Below are 17,303 nucleotides of genomic sequence, written 5' to 3' on the forward strand. Positions count from 1 at the left end.
TAGAGAGATTTTTGCCAGTGCGTTTCAGACAGGGTTATGACCTTCCCGTTCGTACAGAAAACAAACTGCCTTGGATTTTGATATGAGAACTTGGATTTGCAAAATGAAAAGGTTCCATCCACGTTAAAACACGATCGTTATTTATGCTTGTGGTCTTGAGGGATGTGGTTTTAACTCAATATTCTGCGTTTTATTGGCCAAAGGTATTGAAATAATCTATGGTTGGGATGTAAATAAAATCCATGTGATTTAGCAGGAAGGGATTAGATATTGGGATCGCCGGTTTCTATAATTAGCTCTGGCTGGGCCCCGTTTCTCCCGCTATAAATAGAGGAGTTGTACTCGATGTGGGTGTGCGTGCGCACTTGTGTGCAAATGCGCGCTCCGGCCCTAATAGCCGTTGAAGAACTAATTTCTCCCCACGTTCATCTTTCAGCTCAGCTCCAATATCTCTCCTTTAGGGAATGGCTCCCCCAGCACCCCACGCGTTTCCTGCCAAACGCTGATCTCACCTATTCCTTACGGTGACCTTTCCATAAATGTAGGTGTCTCCCACCATACTGTAGGCACCATGAGGGTAGGTCATCATCGCACCCCCAGTGTCCGGCACTTAAGAGGCATGCCACGAGATTCCCCGAATGACTACCACCCAGATAGTGGATTTCTTACCGCTCTTCCAAATCGCTTGGCATCTGCAAAAGATCCATAAGTGGAAGCATCTCGTTTTTACAAAGAAACCTTCGGAAAGTACCCAGCAGGGTTTTCCCATCTTGGGGGACAAAGAGTTGGCTGTCTGGATGAGGACAGACAATTCTTAGTTCAACCACAGACTGTGGATACAGCCCACAGATATTTACCTTGATGAGCGTAGGCTCCCATGGAGATGACAACGAATATTAATGCTGCTCATTAAGTACTTGATTAAGTTGGAACCATGCATAGGTAGTTACAAGACACACATGAGCACTCAGAGTTAAATGAGGCCATGGGGTGTGTTTAGGGTGCAAATTAACAAATGTACATGCTTTCCACCAACACTCTAGAAACATTCCTAATATAAAGCTCCAGGGGATGCTTGTCTTTCTTTACTGCCGAGGGCCTGGATTCCTTACAAATATGAACAGGAAACAGGCTAACCTGGGCTCAAGTGTTAAAAAAAAAAGAAAAAAAAAAAAAAGTAAGGCCATTAAGAAACAAGGGGTCGGGGGAAGTGAGTATGGAATGCAGTACAAGAGTGATGTCTGTATCAGCTCCTCTCTTGTCCCATATGCAGAGTTGCCAAGGGAGAGGTTAAAATCTGGCCTCACATTTATTTTTGTTATTTTTTTCATGTTTATGTTTTGAGAGAGAGAGAGAGAGAGCAGGGGAGAGGCAGAGAAAAACAGTTACAGAATCCGAAGCAGGCTCCAGGTTCTGAGCTGTCCGCACAGGTATCCTGACTCGGGGCTTGAACTCATGAGCCCTGGGCTCACATTTTTGTAGGCAAATGGGAGAGCTGTGGCTTCCACCCTTTCTTGGCCTCTCTCTCTCTCTCTCTCTCTGTCTTTCTCTCTCTTTCTTTTTTTTTTTTTAGGTTAGGGATATGTGCAGTGGCTGGATGTATCTTCAGGCTGCTTCTGGAAGCCCTTACTCCATGGGGAGAGCGTTAGCCTGCCGAGAAGGGCACAGTGATCAGTGCAGCCCTTGGGGCTCCAGCTGGTGGAACGAGGCACCACACCCACCGGTGCTACCAGGGTGTGGGCTGATCTGCTGTCTCTGGCTGTTTCAAATACAGGGTGGCGCCTGCTGGCCTAGAGCACACCCTCAGAAGGTGGATTCCTGGGGAAAGTGATGAAGGATTTCTTCCCAGCTGACAAAATAACGTGGAGTGCATTGGCGGGACCCTTCACTCGGGGCTGGCATCGGGGGCTGTCTCTTTGGATTGGGGGCCACGCCGGTATGTTTTTCTGGGTAAAGGTAGGTTCAAAAGGAAAAGGGCAGCTTCAAGGAGGAGCGGGACACAAGCTCTCACAGAAGCCTGTTAGAGGAAGAGGGAAAGGCTGTCCCCCGCTTGGGCTCGGTGAGACGCCAGGAGGGACTGGGTGCTGGAGACCTGCTTATTTTGCACCGAAGAAGCTGCACAGGCTGGGCGCGTCCCAGGGGCGTGTCTGCTCTTACGATCCCAACCCGCTTGGTGTCAGGATGCTGGTGTTTGTGCTCGACCCTGCAGTAGGTGTCCCCTCAGGGAACACAGCCTCCACCCGTAAGCCGCTTGCAGTCCAGGGGCACCTGGTGGCTCAGTTGGTTAAGCAGCGGACTCTTGATTTCCGCTCAGGTCATGATATCATGGTTCATGAGTTTGAGCCTTGCGTCGGGCTCCACACTGACAGCGCAGAGCCTGCTTGGGATTCTCTCTCTTCCTCTCTCTCTGCCCCTCCCCAGCTTGCATGCACGCTCTCTCTCAAAAGAAATAAACTTAAAAAAAAAAAAAGGCACTTGCAGACCAGTGGGAGAAAGAAAAGAAGGCCAAGAAGGCTTCAGTAGCTGTGTGGCATGGCGGGGGGCGGGGGAGGGTTGTTTGTGCCTGAGCCGCTCTGTCTGACCTTCTCCCTTCCCATGTAATTCTAGTAAAACCAGTGCTTTCTCAAGTAGGGGTTTAAGCCCAGTCTCCAGGCCTTCCCTTCTAACCAGACGGTGCGCAGAAGCATTTAGGAGTTGACTGTAAGGTAGAGGGGAACAAGAGACAGAAGAAAAGTGCAAATACAATGTCATGAGATTTAGAAGTTAGGTTGGAAGGATGGAGAAAGTCCTTATGGAAGACGTATCCTTTGAGATGGTCTCTGAAGGTTAGCTCTGAGTTCGGGGTGTGAATGAATGGCAAGGAGGCTGAGGACTCCAGGCAGAGGAATCACATGAAAAAGGCATGGAGATGGCAAGAGGTGGGCAAGTTCAGTAAGGAGTGAGTGATGAAGTCTGGTTGGAATGTGGGTGCCGGAGGAGAGATGTGATTGAGAAGACAGGTTAGCGCCATACGCTGGAAAATCTTGGTTGCGGAATGAGCAACAGGGAGCCGTCGAAGGTTATTGAGTGGGGGGAATGACGTAAATGAAGCTGCACTTTCGGTAGGCCAATGGAAGATGGTTTGGAGAAACAGGAGGTGGAGACCAGCTAGAAGACCCTAATAATCTTGGCATGACGTTATCGAGAGCATGAGTCAAGGGGCTGAGGACACATATGGAAGCAGTGGCTGATTGAACACCTGGCTGCTTCATCGGGAGATGGAGGGGTATCGAGGTGCTGGAGACGGTGAGTGCTCAGTGCAGAGGCTGGGGAGTCATGAGGAGAAGCTTGGAAGGAGTGGGGGTGATGGCCATCAGACCAACCATCATGGTCTCAGCATGGGGGGAGGGGAGCCTCAAAACTATACGGAGGAAATTACTTGCTTTTCCATATTTGATATTATGTACATCTGTTTAAGCTAAAAACCCAGTACCTGTGCCCATTACAAAACAGACCTAATTAATCCATTGTCTCTCTTTAGCCTCTTTCCCGGACACCAGTCATTTGTTTTCTAATGGTGAGGACCGTAATGAAGGCAAATGCATGATTTTTGTTTTGTTTTGATTTTGCTTGTTTTGTTGTTCATGAATTTGGACAACAGAATAAGGTGACTGGAAAGCAGACTTTTCCATGAGGCCTTGGCTGTGCTTTGCTGGCTGGTTTAGCCACGAGGATACTTGGAAGGTTTGGGCAGCCACAGCTGTAGGACAACGCTGGGATGTGGTCAGTGAGCATATGTGCCCGCCCCACAACAGCACCCACAGAAGCCCGTCCTTGACAATTTAGAGACCTTGAGGCCAGCTGGCATGCCGTGTTCCTTCATGGCGACTTGGCAAAGGGGCCAGGCTTGCTGAGTTCCTTATCTCGAGGCAGGATGAGCTTGGGTTTTATTTTTCGGTCATTTCCCGAGGGCCGAGCCTGCCAGAACATTCTATCTGTGTTATGGATGCTTCCTTAGTCCCCATGACACTCTGTGAGGTGGGTATAAGTACTGATATTTTATAGGGAACTGAGGTTCAAAGAAGTTAAATGAGTTGATGAGCACAGAGTCGAGTCAGGATTGGGATCTAAACCCATCCGAGTCCCAAACCGGTACATTTCCCACTAAGCATGTGGCCCCCCTTTTTCTTACTGTCCTTTCCCCATTTGGACACTTTGGGAAGAAACGCACTGGCTGACATAAATAAATTCTCATCGTGATCAACCAGGGTTTTTGTCTTGCGCGCTGACTAACCCACCACAATTTTGAAAACTAAAATGATTCATTAACATTTGAAGACCAGATCCCACGTTCCCCCAAGAGCTGGACTGTCTGGAACGAGCCCAATTCAAAACAAAACAAAACAAACAAACAAACAAAAAAAAATAACTCTCTTTTTTCTAGCAGATTTAATATTAGAATGCATGACTTTTAAATTTTGCTTTCAATTGTTGAGCATTTATTAAGAAAGAATACAATACTTCAACTATTTGTTTATAAATAATATGTAAAAAATTTGTTTCTCGTGCATGGCGATGGAGGTCTTATTAATTTTGGTTTCCAACTCAAACTGGGTTTGAAAGGTACTCTTTGGAGAGCATGAGGCATTGACTTGAGTGCACAGACTGGAGAAATTCAGCCATGGACAGAAGTGGGGAAACTCAAGGATCTGTGCGTTTTCTAGAAGTATTGAATGAGGGGCTCAATGACTGTTTAACAAGAGAGGTCGCTGGTATTTAAAATATGTAGATCACGTTGAGGTGATGCATCGGTTAAGGTAAGGCAGGACTGCTGTACAAAGAGACCTGACAGTAGGATCACTTAAAGATTGAAGCTTATATGCTTTCTGTCTCACGGAAAGGTCCGGGTGGGCTTTGCAGGCTGGGGGCAGACTCAGCTCGGTGTGGTCGTTCAAGGGCTTCAGCTGCCTTCCAGGTCATTGTTCCACAATCCCCCAAAGCCTTATTGTGATCTGCATAATTGAAGCTGGCTTCCCGCCAAGCCTGGCTTGCTGCCTGCAGGGAGGGGAAAGCGGGTGGAGGAAGCAAGGTTTCTGTTTGCATCGTCATTTCTCCTAATAGTTCACTGGAGAAAGGAGCAACGTCCACACCTAGCTGCAAGGGAGGCCGGGAAATTAATGTCGGCCGGCAGCCATTGTTCTTCTTTGGGGGAACAGAGGAGCTGAGATTTCAGGGCACAGCTGGCGGTATTTGGTAGTCAGCCAGCAACCGGGGTACATCTTGGTCATCCAGCGTGGCACAGAGGAGGATGTGCTGGCCCTGGACCCTGAAGACCTGGGTTTGAATCCTTGCCGGCAGAGGGGCAGGCTGCCTCACCTCTCTGAGCTTTGCTTGTGTCCAGTGCCGGGGACACAAGCAGTGTCCTTGGAGGGCTGTCGGGAGGATTGGAACCCAGCAGGTGTTCAATGGCCTCAGTCAGGGTTGCAAGAAGTGAAGACCAGCCTGAGGTAGGTTGAGGAAAGGGAGATTTCGTTTATGGGGCAAGGAACCCCACAGAAGCCAAAGGCAGGAGGTAACGATGATCCTTGGCAGGACAGGACTGGGTGTAGAGCTGGGAGCATCCGAGGGGGAACAGGAGGAACGAGGGGGAAGTCCTTGGAGTCATCCACCCACTGGCAGATACAGTTGGTACTCGCTCCAAAATAAATCCTGACTGCGTCCATTTCTCTCCACATCCACCTCCTGCCTTAAGCCTGGCTTGGATGATTGCAGAGGCTCCAGTGACTGGTGTCCCTGCCTCCATTGTTTGTGCTCTTAAATCCATTCTCTCACACGGTGGCCAGAGTGACGTTTCGTGACATTAATGAGATCATACCTCCCGCTTGAGCCCTACAATGTCTTCCCATAGCACATAGAATAAAATCCCAGCTCCTCACCCTGGTTTATCAAACCCCACATGATCCAGCCCCTAGCCCCTCTCTGGCCTCACCTACCACTCTGCCTCTCTTTCACTTTGCTTTAGCCACAGGTCCCGGCTATATCGAAACATGTCATCTAAAGCTCCATCTTGCCTTCAGACCTTTGCACGAGCTATTTTCTATGTCTGGAACACTCTCATTGCTTCCTCCTTCTCGTTATTCAGATCTCAGTATAAAATTCAGAAAGATCTCTATTATGTCACCTACTTTATTATTATTATTATTTATTTTGGAGAGAGTGTGCATGAGCAGGGGAGAGGGGCAGAGGGAGAGAGAGAGAGAGAGAGAGAGAGAGAGAGAGAGAATCTTAAGCAGGTTCTGAGCTGTGAGCCAGGAGCCCGACTCAGGGCTCAATGTCACAACCACGGGATCATGACCTGAACCGAAATCAAGAGTCAGATGCTCAAACCAACTGAGCCACCCAGGCCCCCTATGTCACCTCCTCTAATCTCCTGTATAGCAGTTCTCATACTATAATTGTCTCACCGACTTAGTTATTTTTTGTTATCCAACCCACAGACAGCCCGCCCCGCCTCGCCTTGGTAAACGCAATCTTTAGAAGACCAAGGAACTATCTATCTTGATCTTTGATGCATTCTTCTTGCTTAGTAATATTTATTGATTGAAATAATGGGTTAACAAAAAAAAAATGTAAGCTTACTATTTTTGAAACTCTTTTACAACTTAACAACTTAGCTGTTTTCCATTTCAACAAATACACAGCTACCATATCATGTAAGCTTCCCCTGTTCCATTACTTAGGTATACCATAGCTGATTTAAACAACTCCCTGTTGTTGGATATTTAGGGAACACCCTTACATAAAGACATCTTGTGTGTTCTTTATTATTTCCTAGAATACATTTGTGCACGTGAAACCATGGAGTCAAAGCATAGGCATGTTTCTGAGGTTTGCTCTGTAGAGAAAAACTGACTTCCAGAAAGACTGTAATTGTTTCTCTTCCTGCTGTGGGGTCGATTTCCTCAGACCCCAGGAAACAAGATCTATTGTAACATTATTTTGCAGGCAGGATGTACTAAACATGGTAACTCACTGTATCGATTTACATTTTTTAAAAAGTTACCACTGGTAGGGCCCCTGGGTGGCTCCGCGGGTTGGGTGGCCGTCTCTTGATTTCGGCTCAGGTCATGTTATGAGTTGGAGCCCCGCGTCTGGCTCCATGCTGTCAGCTCAGAGTCTGCTTGGGACCCTCTCTCTTTCTCGGCCCCTCCCCTGTTTGATTTCTCTCCCCACCCAACCCCCTAAAAAAAAAAAGTTACCAGTGGTGCTAAATATTTTAGATCGGTTTGTTGGCCATTTGCATTTAGGTCTTTAGTCTTTTTCTAACAGCCTGTTCATCTCCTTGTTCCCCTTTTATTTATTTATTTATTTATTTACTTATTTTTTTTCAACGTTTATTTATTTTGGGGACAGAGAGAGACAGAGCATGAACGGGGGAGGGGCAGAGAGAGAGGGAAACACAGAATCGGAAACAGGCTCCAGGCTCTGAGCCATCAGCCCAGAGCCCGACGCGGGGCTCGAACTCACGGACCGCGAGATCGTGACCTGGCTGAAGTCGGACGCTTAACCGACTGCGCCACCCAGGCGCCCTCCTTGTTCCCCTTTTAAAAAGAGCTTTGTCTTCATGTGTTATTTCCCGGTCGTCAGGTTCCTCCTTCATCCTCAGAAGCACACATTCAGGTGGGCAAATATTTGCAGGGAGAAGGGAAATTGATTCTTGCCGCTCACGCCAAGCTCTCAAGGGGCCCTGTCCTTCCTCCTGTTAGAATATAAATTGGACAGTGCCTATGCTCGGAAGGTGCATTTGTGAAAAAAAGTCAGCTGTGACTAAGAGGCCAGGATTGTACAACCCTGGTCACCGGTGCGTCCCCCTTTCAAAGGCCTCCAATCCCTTACAAATTGCTTTGGAGTGACGATGGGGCTCCCCGCCTGGCACAAAGCTGGGGCGTCAGCGTCTTTATCAGAATGAGGGCTTCCATTTCTCCATTCTGCAGGTCTGCTGTTGCTCTCCACTGAGCCCCCAAAGTTTTGCAGACTGGTTGGGGTCTAGAGATGCCTTCCGGGGTCTTTTGAGGGGGGCATTTGGAGTGACTTGGGCCTTACGGTAGGAGGAAAGCAGGTGCACTTCCTTCCATGCTGATGCCAGAGCAGATCACACCACAGTGCTGGCCCCGCTCTCGGGACAGGCCTCTATCTCCAGGAATCAGAAGCTTCAGACTTAAGCCGACCTTGGAAACCCACACTGGTGGGCGGTGAGGGATGGGTAAGGAATGGGCATCACGTTTTGGTCACTAGTCTTTCATGTTTCTGCTCTTTCTCCAGGGAGGGGATGACTTTTGGGGGAGTTGATTCATTCTTAGGTACATTTCCTGGAGAAGTTCACAGCAGAACATCGGGCCCTCAAACCCACTCATCATCTTTGCTAGACGGAGATGTAGCCTAGGTCCCCACACATTGCCAAGGGAGGGGGCTGGTACCCCAAATTAGGACTTCTCCAACAGTGGTTGGCTTTTTCAGAAAGCTCCAGGTTCATTGTTAACTCACAGGCTCTTCTTTTCTCTGAGAGTTTCTCTTTCTGCACGTGTGGGCATGCATGTATGTGCGTGAGTTAAAGCATTCCTCCTCCTCCTCCTCCTCCTCCCCTCCTCCTGCCCCTCCTCCTCCTCCCCTCCTCCTCTGCCTTCTTCTTCTTCTTCTTCTTCTTCTTCTTCTTCTTCTTCTTCTTCTTCTGTTTATTCAACAAGCATTTATTGTGCACATTAACGTGGCAGACACGATTCCAGGCACTAGAACACAAGCTGGAAATAAGACAAGGTCCCCAGGAGATATGCTAGACAAAAAAGCAAATACTCTCAGATAGTTTTAATTGCCAGGAAAGTGTTAAAAGACAAAATTCAAGTAAATCTGAAGATCTAATTGGTAAAGGATTCCTTCTGAAAAAGTGCTAGTAGAAAGTGGTTGTTTTAAAAATATCCTTTCTTGGCACAATCAAAAGTTAGCAAATGTGTATATATTTCTTCATGTTTAAAAAAAAAAATCTGTGAACTCCCCAAATCATTGGATCTACTGATTTCAGTAATGGGATCTCCATGTCATTGTGGCTGTGACATTCTGTTTTGACGGGAAGCCTGGGGGGGCCTTTCTGCAGCGAGCCCCCAAATAATGACACCAACTCACGTCAGATGCTAGGAAGGTCTCTTCCTTACCCACAGTGGGGCATAGGGCTCCCCTGGCATCACTCCAAGGAGGGGGCAGTGCTGCTAAACTCAGGTGGGCCTCCCTAGACCCACAGCTGTGGGAGGTGGTATAGGGTGAGGCGGTGGCAATGGGAGGTCCTTTGACACAGGCCTGAGAAGATTCTGGAAGGAAAATCAAGGATGCAAAATGAGGGCAGTATCTCCTCAATTACCATTTCTCTCCCTTTCCTTTCCTACCTCCCAGCTTCCTCAGATGGCTTCATTTTAGGAATCTCGGGGCCTCCAGGGAAATTATTTAAAGGGCCGTTTTCTGCAGCGGAAGTTAACTTGCCTGTTTTTAAATAGCCAGGGTCTGGACATTGGGTTTTTTAATTTTAGAAAACTCCAAAAATAAGGCAAAAGGATAAATCTAAGGAAAACGAAGCTTCGTGATTTTTCCTGTGGTTGGAAAAAGCACGATTGGGCCCTCGGAGCTCAGAGCTGGGAAACGTACACGGTCAATTAAATGATGCAGAGTGATGGCGGGCAGGGGGCCCGGGTCCCTGTGTGCTCATCTCTGCTGATTCTCAGTGCAGGAGACTTGGGGGGTATTATTATGAGGTAAGAGGCCAGGTTCAGGTTCATATTCCTGGGAGAACAGTTCCCTCTGGTCTGCAGGAAGGTCCTGGATTTGACCTACGGTTTCTGTGCCACAAAGGAACGGTGAGTGCAATTCAGTCATAGAACAGGCCAAGCCTGCTCTTCCTTCCCTCTCTCCCTCCCTCCCAAGAATAACCTCCATTTCCTTGGAATTATATTCAGGGAGCCATCTTGTAAGACACCAGAGGCAAGGCTGGAGTCCACATTCATACCGCACTGTGTGCTGTGTTAGATGTTGAAAGGCGTAGCTGGGTGCTTCCCAGCGGCACGGCGTCCTCGGGAGGCCCCATGGTTTGCATTTTTGCCCATCTTGGGGCTTCGCTTGGTTTCATATTCCAGAGCTGGGGATGGAGGTAGGGTTGGGGTGCGGGTGTTGTACATTTGGAGAGCGGAAGGGCTTAGAAAATGTAATTTTGTAATCTTTGTAAAGGGAGCAAAGGAGATCTCATAGGAGTGCTGACCACACTGGGGTGCACGGTCAGCGCTGTCTGCCCCAGAGGGCCGGGGCCCGGTGATGGATGCCCCGTGGAGGGGGTCCAGGCACAGCTTGGGGGGGTTAGAGGGGATCAGCCCTTGGGCTGGTAGGAAGGAGATTCTCGAATTCAGCGGGAAGAACTGCAGCCACCTGTTACCTGCAGAGGAATTGGTTGGGGGTGGGGGGACCCGGGGGCAGGCGGAAGGCAGGGAATCTCCCAGGAAGACAGCAGGTGGAAGAGTGCCTTCGGTGAAAGAATATCCGGGGGACCCGAGAGCCGGCACTTAAGCGCGACAGACACCCCTCGTCCCTGGGAAGACGAGCTAGCCAGAAGTCAGGGCCACTTCCAGATGGTGAACTATTCTGCACGCTTTTACAGGCGTTTGGCTGCTTTTATTATCTGATTGAAAGGTAGTCATTGTGGCAAAATCTGAAAATCAACACCTTTAAACGGGTTTGGGAAATAATAAGCAAATCTACGCATAACTGCAAAATAACAGGTAGGTGTGTGAGTGTGTCCCGTGCTTTGGAAAATGTTTGGTGTGCGTGTGGATGGGCGGGTCTTTTGCAGCTGTCTTCAGACTCCGTTTTCGAAAAAAATTGATAACGTTTGAACGTGTACGTGTTTTAAAATTATTTTGGCGTGGTGAAATATACATACCGTGAAATTTACCACTATAACTGTTTTTCAGTGGACAGTTCTGGGGCATTAAGTACATTCACGTTGTTGTGCACTGTCCCCACTGTCCATCTAGACCTTATGCATCTTCCCCAACTCACTCTGTACCCATTTATTACTAAGCTCCCCTTCTCCCTTCCCCCATCCATTTGAAAAAAACACCGAACACTCCTGAGCATCGCATCACCCACAGCTCCCCCTCTGTCAGTGTCCCTGAGCTGGCAGGGCCCATCTGCCGCGGTCCTGTGAACCCTGTCGTGGCCTCTCAAGCCCCTGGGGCCTCTGTCGATGTTATCCCCTTGTTGGGATAACCTGTAGATTCTGTTTCAGGGTCCTTCCAAGGACTGGGAGGGGACAAATGTGTTCCCATGGCCATTCGTTTTTGCAAATTTGCAAAAATCAAATATTATAGCTGCAATCAGGAGTCACCTCGGGTATTTCCTTCCCTTGTCACCCGCTGCCCCTGCCTAAAGGTGTTGTATCTGTTACAGGTTTTCTTTTCAGGTTGGCCGAGCTTGCATTTTTCTTTCGAGAGTGTGAGTGTGATGAGGATGTCTGTCCAAGGCGAAGCTGTTTGAGTCTTGCAGTGTAGAATGTGTTAAGGCCTCTAGAATATATTTTTGAACACTTGGAAGAGGAGACTGAACATAAACGAGGGGCATAAAGCTTACTCGAAAAGTTGATAAACTTTAAATACGCTTTTTTTTAGAATTTGGAAAGGTGGTTTGGAACATTTCAATAAAAAGTGAGAGATCACAGACTTCCTAGTTTGGGTGAAAGTGAACCTATTGTGTCATCTTTAAATTTATTTATTAAAGAACCAAGAGCAGCATAACTTCCAGAGAAATGGGATCCCCATGTTGTGCGCCCAAAACTAACCTAACGTCGTGTGTCAACTCTGCTCAAATAAACAAAGAAAAATAATGCAAAACCAAACAAAAAAAGGACTGAGAGCAAATTCAGGTAAACTTAATGGATTATATACAAAATGTGGTAAAAAAAAAAAAAAAAAACAACCCACAATGAAAGCAGTAGAAATCATCCTGACGGTAAAAAATTGTAAAACTTAGGGCGTGTGGGTGGCTCGTCAGTTAAACTTCCACCTGTTGATTTCGGCTCAGGTCACGATCTCACCGTTCGGTGACACGGAGCCCTGAGTTGGGCTCTGCGCTGCCAGTGCGAAGCCTGCTTGGGATTCTCTCTCTCTCCCTCTCTCTCTGCCCCTCCCCTGCTCGTGCATGTGTATTGGCTCTCTAATAAATAAATATTAAAAAAATAAAATAAAAAATTGTAAAGCTTTTTAAAAGATACGTCAAGGCAGAAATACATTAAGAGAGATTCTGTTTCTTTCCTTTCCTCTCCTTTCCTCTCCTCTCCTCTTTCTTTCTTTCTTTCTTTCTTTCTTTCTTTCTTTCTTTCTTTCACTGGGTACAGTACACTTTATTGATGGTACATGACAAGGTAGGACTCCCCAAGTCCCTCCCCTTCTTTAGGGGGTCTGGGATGGAAAATGGAGGTCAGCAGGTTCTCAGTGTGTTGGGGGATGAATTGGGTCTAGAATTTCCTCCTCTTCCTCTTGCAGGGGCTCATGGTCCGGGAGGTTCTTACTCCGGAGACCATTCTATTTCTAATGGAAGTCATGACTAAGCCCTCAGATTTTTGGGATAATCCAGCTAATTAAGAGGAGCCAGTCATTTGAATACATTGGGCAAGATTTAAGTTTCTTGCTGATTTGCCCCCAAATACATCAACAACACAATTTAACGTATTTTTAGAAAAGCAATTAAACTTATTTTTTAAAAAATGTTTATTTTTGAAAGAGAGAGAGCATGAGTGAGGGAGGGGCAGAGAGAGAGGGGAACAGATCCAAAGCGGGCTTTGCCTTGACAACAGACAGCCCAATGTGGGGCTTGAACTCATGATCCGTGAGATCATGACCTGAGCCGAAGTCGGATGCTTAACCTACTGAGCCACCCAGGCAACCCCATAATTTGAACTTATGCCTGCTGTAAAGAGGGAATCCACAACAAGCTGGCTAATGAGTTTCACCAATTCATAAAATTTGAGGACCACAAGATGAGTCACTGCATACGAAAACTTGGAACACCCTGAAATCTCACAGCTCATATAGAAACCTTCAGTGCTTTTTCTCAGTTTTGACAACAATCCTGAGATTTACATGACCAAGCCAGAAATTAGTGGGAAGTGCAGAGAATTTGTTCTAAACTGTTAAGAATAAAAATAAAATTTCTACCGACCATGTCAGAGGAAGGACTCCATTATCCATTTTCACTGTAAAAATTATTGCATTGTCATAGGGGAGGCAATCAAAGAGTGGGTGGGGCAAAAAGTAGTGTAGAAGTGGATTAGGCAGATCCTGAATAAAAAGATTGTGTTTCTCTCTCTCTCTCTTTTAAGATAGTGTAATGTTTGCAGTCGTTGATCAACTTTTAAAAATTTGTGGTGTGGTGTTTTCTTGTTCTAGTAATATGACTCATTATTCAAAGTAAATATTCATTTGGGCACCTAATTTTGTGTTCATAATTTTGTATTTTAATTTTTTTTTTTAACGTTTATTTTATTTTTGGGACAGAGAGAAACAGAGCGTGAACGGGGGAGGGGCAGAGAGAGAGGGAGACACAGAATCGGAAACAGGCTCCAGGCTCTGAGCCATCAGCCCAGAGCCCGACGCGGGGCTCGAACTCCCGGACCGCGAGATCGTGACCTGGCTGAAGTCGGATGCTCAACTGACTGCGCCACCCAGGCGCCCCCATAATTTTGTGTTTTAAAGGACACCCCCTTTACATTGGCTTCAGGCCCTGTAAACCTGGATCTACCCATGCCCCACTTTTTCGCTCACCTGTCTTAGCTGCATAACTGTCAGGCACGTTCTAAGACTCCTGTCTCATATTGCCCCTCCGAATACATTAAAAAACAAACCCCAAAAGGCCTTTGCATATGCTTTTATTTTCCTTACTATAGACAGTATCATCTGATGGACAAGAGCACATACTCCGGCCCCTGCAGCCTGGGTTTGAATTCCAACTGGCCTGGGAGCTTTGTGACCTCAGACAAATCCCTTCTGCTCTACACCTCAACGTTTTCTTCTGTGAACCAGGGATAACAGTTACATATCTTAAAGTACCATTGTGAGGATAGTGATTTTAAAAACCCTGGCATGTGATCCCTGGTACCTACCAAGGTGTCTGGCAGAAAGCCTGGCACGTTCTAGGTGCTTAATAAGGGTTGGATTAAGTTGAGCTTGTGGTCTGGTTGCAGAGCGGCCGAGGTCCGTGGCTTAATAGGGTCTGACCTTCAGTAAATTCCTCTCTCTAGTCCTGGATTTCATTGACAGGAAACAGTGGTCTCCAAATTGAGATCTTCCTAGTTCTAAAATCCTGTGACTTAGTAGACATAAAATAATACATGATTTTATTACTCGCTGGAGTGAATATTCCGTGAAGCTCAATTTTAGTTCTCTTGACAATTTCTGGATTTTTGCTCTTGACTCTGATTCTTCAAATATGTTCTGTAAGCAAGCAGGCTGTAAATAGAAACAGCATTCCAACTCCAGACTCTGTGATTACAAGTTCGTAGTAATATTATTAACAGTTGTCAATCTTCAACATCCTTATATTCCTCCCCTTGAGGGGTATCTATAGTAAATTGCATTTTTTATAAATCTCTTAAGATTTGGAAGTTTAGATTTGTGTTTTTGTGATAGTTACTTTTTTGTATCTCCTTGGCTAGGCTGTGCTGTCCAGTTTGGTCAAACACTAGCCTAGATATTGTTGGGAAGTTCTTTTTCAGATATGATTAACATTCCCAGTCAGTTGACTTTATTTTTAGTTTTTTAAGTTTATTTATTTATTTTTGAGAGAGAGACAGAGAGTGAGAGGGGAGGGACAGAGAGAGAGAGAGAGAGAGAGAGAGAGAGAGAGAGAATCCCAAGCAGGCTCCGCACTGTCAGCATGGAACCCGATGTGGGGCTTGAACTCACATACCATGAGATCGTGACCTGAGCCGAAAACAGAGTCGGACGCTTAACTGACTGAGCCACCCAGGCATCCCTCGGTCAGTTGACTTTAAATAACACAGATTATCTTCCATGATGTAGATGGGCCTTATCTAACTAGCTGAAGGCCTTCAGAGGAAAGACGGGTTTGGGAATAAGAAGGGGTTCTGCCCTAACACCGAAAGGCCTAGAAACCTCGCCTGAGTTTCCAGCCTCCTGGCCTGCCCAGCAATTTTTTTTTGCTGGTGCCCACAATCCTAGGAGCCAGTTTCTTAAAATTAATATCTGCTTCTATATATAGGGTTCTGTGTCTCTGGACAACCTGACTCATACAGCACTCAAACAGGTCAGCTCAAGACATATGAGGAGTATTCATTCATTCATTCGATAATTCATCTACCGAGATAAACATGTATGTGGCATTCCGGGGGGCATTGGACACGATTTGTAAAACACCGCAAGAAGCACATGGTAGTTCATACTAGGGTCCCTGAAAACACCCAGTAGAATCTCACTTAAGCAACAAGGGGAGAAGTGTTACAGGAGCTTGTGGACACACTGCAGGTTTAGTCAGACAAAGCCTTTCTAGGAACTCCAGAGTCTAAATACCTCATGGCTGGAAGATGAGACATTTAGCAGAATGTTACAAAAATGAGATCCTGACATTTGCTATAACATGGGTGGACCTCGAGGCCATTGTGCTAAGTGAAATAAGCCAGTCACGGAGGGACAAACACGGTACGATTCCACTTGTATGGGGTCCTTGGGGTCGTCAAACACATAGAGACAGAAAGGAAGGTGGCCGCCAGGGGCTGGGGGAGGGAGAATGGGCGCAGTTCGGGATGGCGGAAAAGTTCTGGAGGCAGGTGGTGGTGAAGGTAGTACAACAGGGAGAATGCACTTAATGCCGCTGAACTATACCTGTGGAAATGGTTAAAATGGTAAAAGTGGTAAGTTTTATGTTACATGTATTTTATTACTCTCTTCTCCCCCCCCCCACCCCCACCCCAGTAAAGTTCATAGGCTTTTCCAATGCAACGAGTAGTCTGGGAACTTAAAATTAAGACTACTTCACTATCCCCAAAGCTTATTTTCTATTTTTTTGCCCCCGTAGCTTACCCTGCACCCTTCTCCCCAGCACCACCCTCTCAAGGCAGCCATTTTTTAATTTCTTTTTTATTAAAAATTTTTAAATGTTTATTTATTTTTGAGAGAGAGAGAGAGAGAGAGAGAGAGAGAGCGTGAAAGCTGGGAGGGGCAGAAAGAAAGGGAGACAAAGAATCTGAAGCAAGCTCCAGGCTCTGAGCCATCAGCACAGAGCCCGATGCAGGTTTGAACCCACAAACCCAGAGATCGTGACATGAGCTGAAGTTGGACGCTTAACTGACTGAGCCACCCAGGAACCCCTCAAGGCATCCATTTAGACAGGAACGTGGCCACAATTAGGGCAAACCCAGCGTGCCGAGGACAAAATGGTAGCAGCACTGGGAGGCAGAAAAGTTCAGCGAGGAGAGCTGGTGGAGGGCCTTCCTTCAAGCCACAATACCCCTGCCTCCCCATCCTCTCTGCCCGTCATCTTGGAAGGTGAGGACAACACTGCTTGGGGGAGGTGACCACCAGACCCCCTTGTGTTTCCGAGACCACACTCCCCCATCCATAAGGATGGGGCCCAGCCTTCTCTCTATCACTGAGCTGCTAGCTCTGCCATTAAGCAGTCAGGACTACCATTTCTGGGGCACCTCACTGTCCCCTCCTTGAAGGGCTGGGGGAAACTGGAGCCTGCAGCCTTCCTCCTGGGAGACAAAATATGGCGGCTGTGGGAGATGGAAGGTCAAGAAGGAAACACAGGGCAGATTCCCAGGGACCTGCAGCTCTCTCAGCAGCCATCTGGTGCTGGCTGAGGCCAGAGCCACGTTTTCCCGCAGGCCTCTCACTTCCCCCAACTGGAAATGTTGCCCTTGAATCAAGACAGTGGTTACATACCTCTAAATAATTAACCGTTCTCTTGAACTGGTGTTCTCGGCCTGCTTCTGCTTTTCTGGTTGATTTCGCTTGTCTTTTTCCCTTTTTGATCCAAAGGTGGCATTAATAGTTTATGAGGAAATGTGTGGTCACACACACTCCTGCTCACATGCAGAGGGAGGGGAGGCCCCTCCCTTACTCTGCATGTCCAAATCAATACGAGGGAAGTGAGAGCCTCCAACATCAGGCTCTTTCCTGCTCTTCTTGGAACAGAAATGAGGGTCAAGTCTATGTATAGGTTTGGCCTGAATCAAGTTCAAGAGCTTTTTGTTCCGTTCAACAGCGTTGACAGGCGCG

This window comes from Lynx canadensis, chromosome B3 (assembly GCF_007474595.2).
Source record: "Lynx canadensis isolate LIC74 chromosome B3, mLynCan4.pri.v2, whole genome shotgun sequence".
NCBI classification, from domain to species: Eukaryota; Metazoa; Chordata; class Mammalia; order Carnivora; family Felidae; genus Lynx; species Lynx canadensis.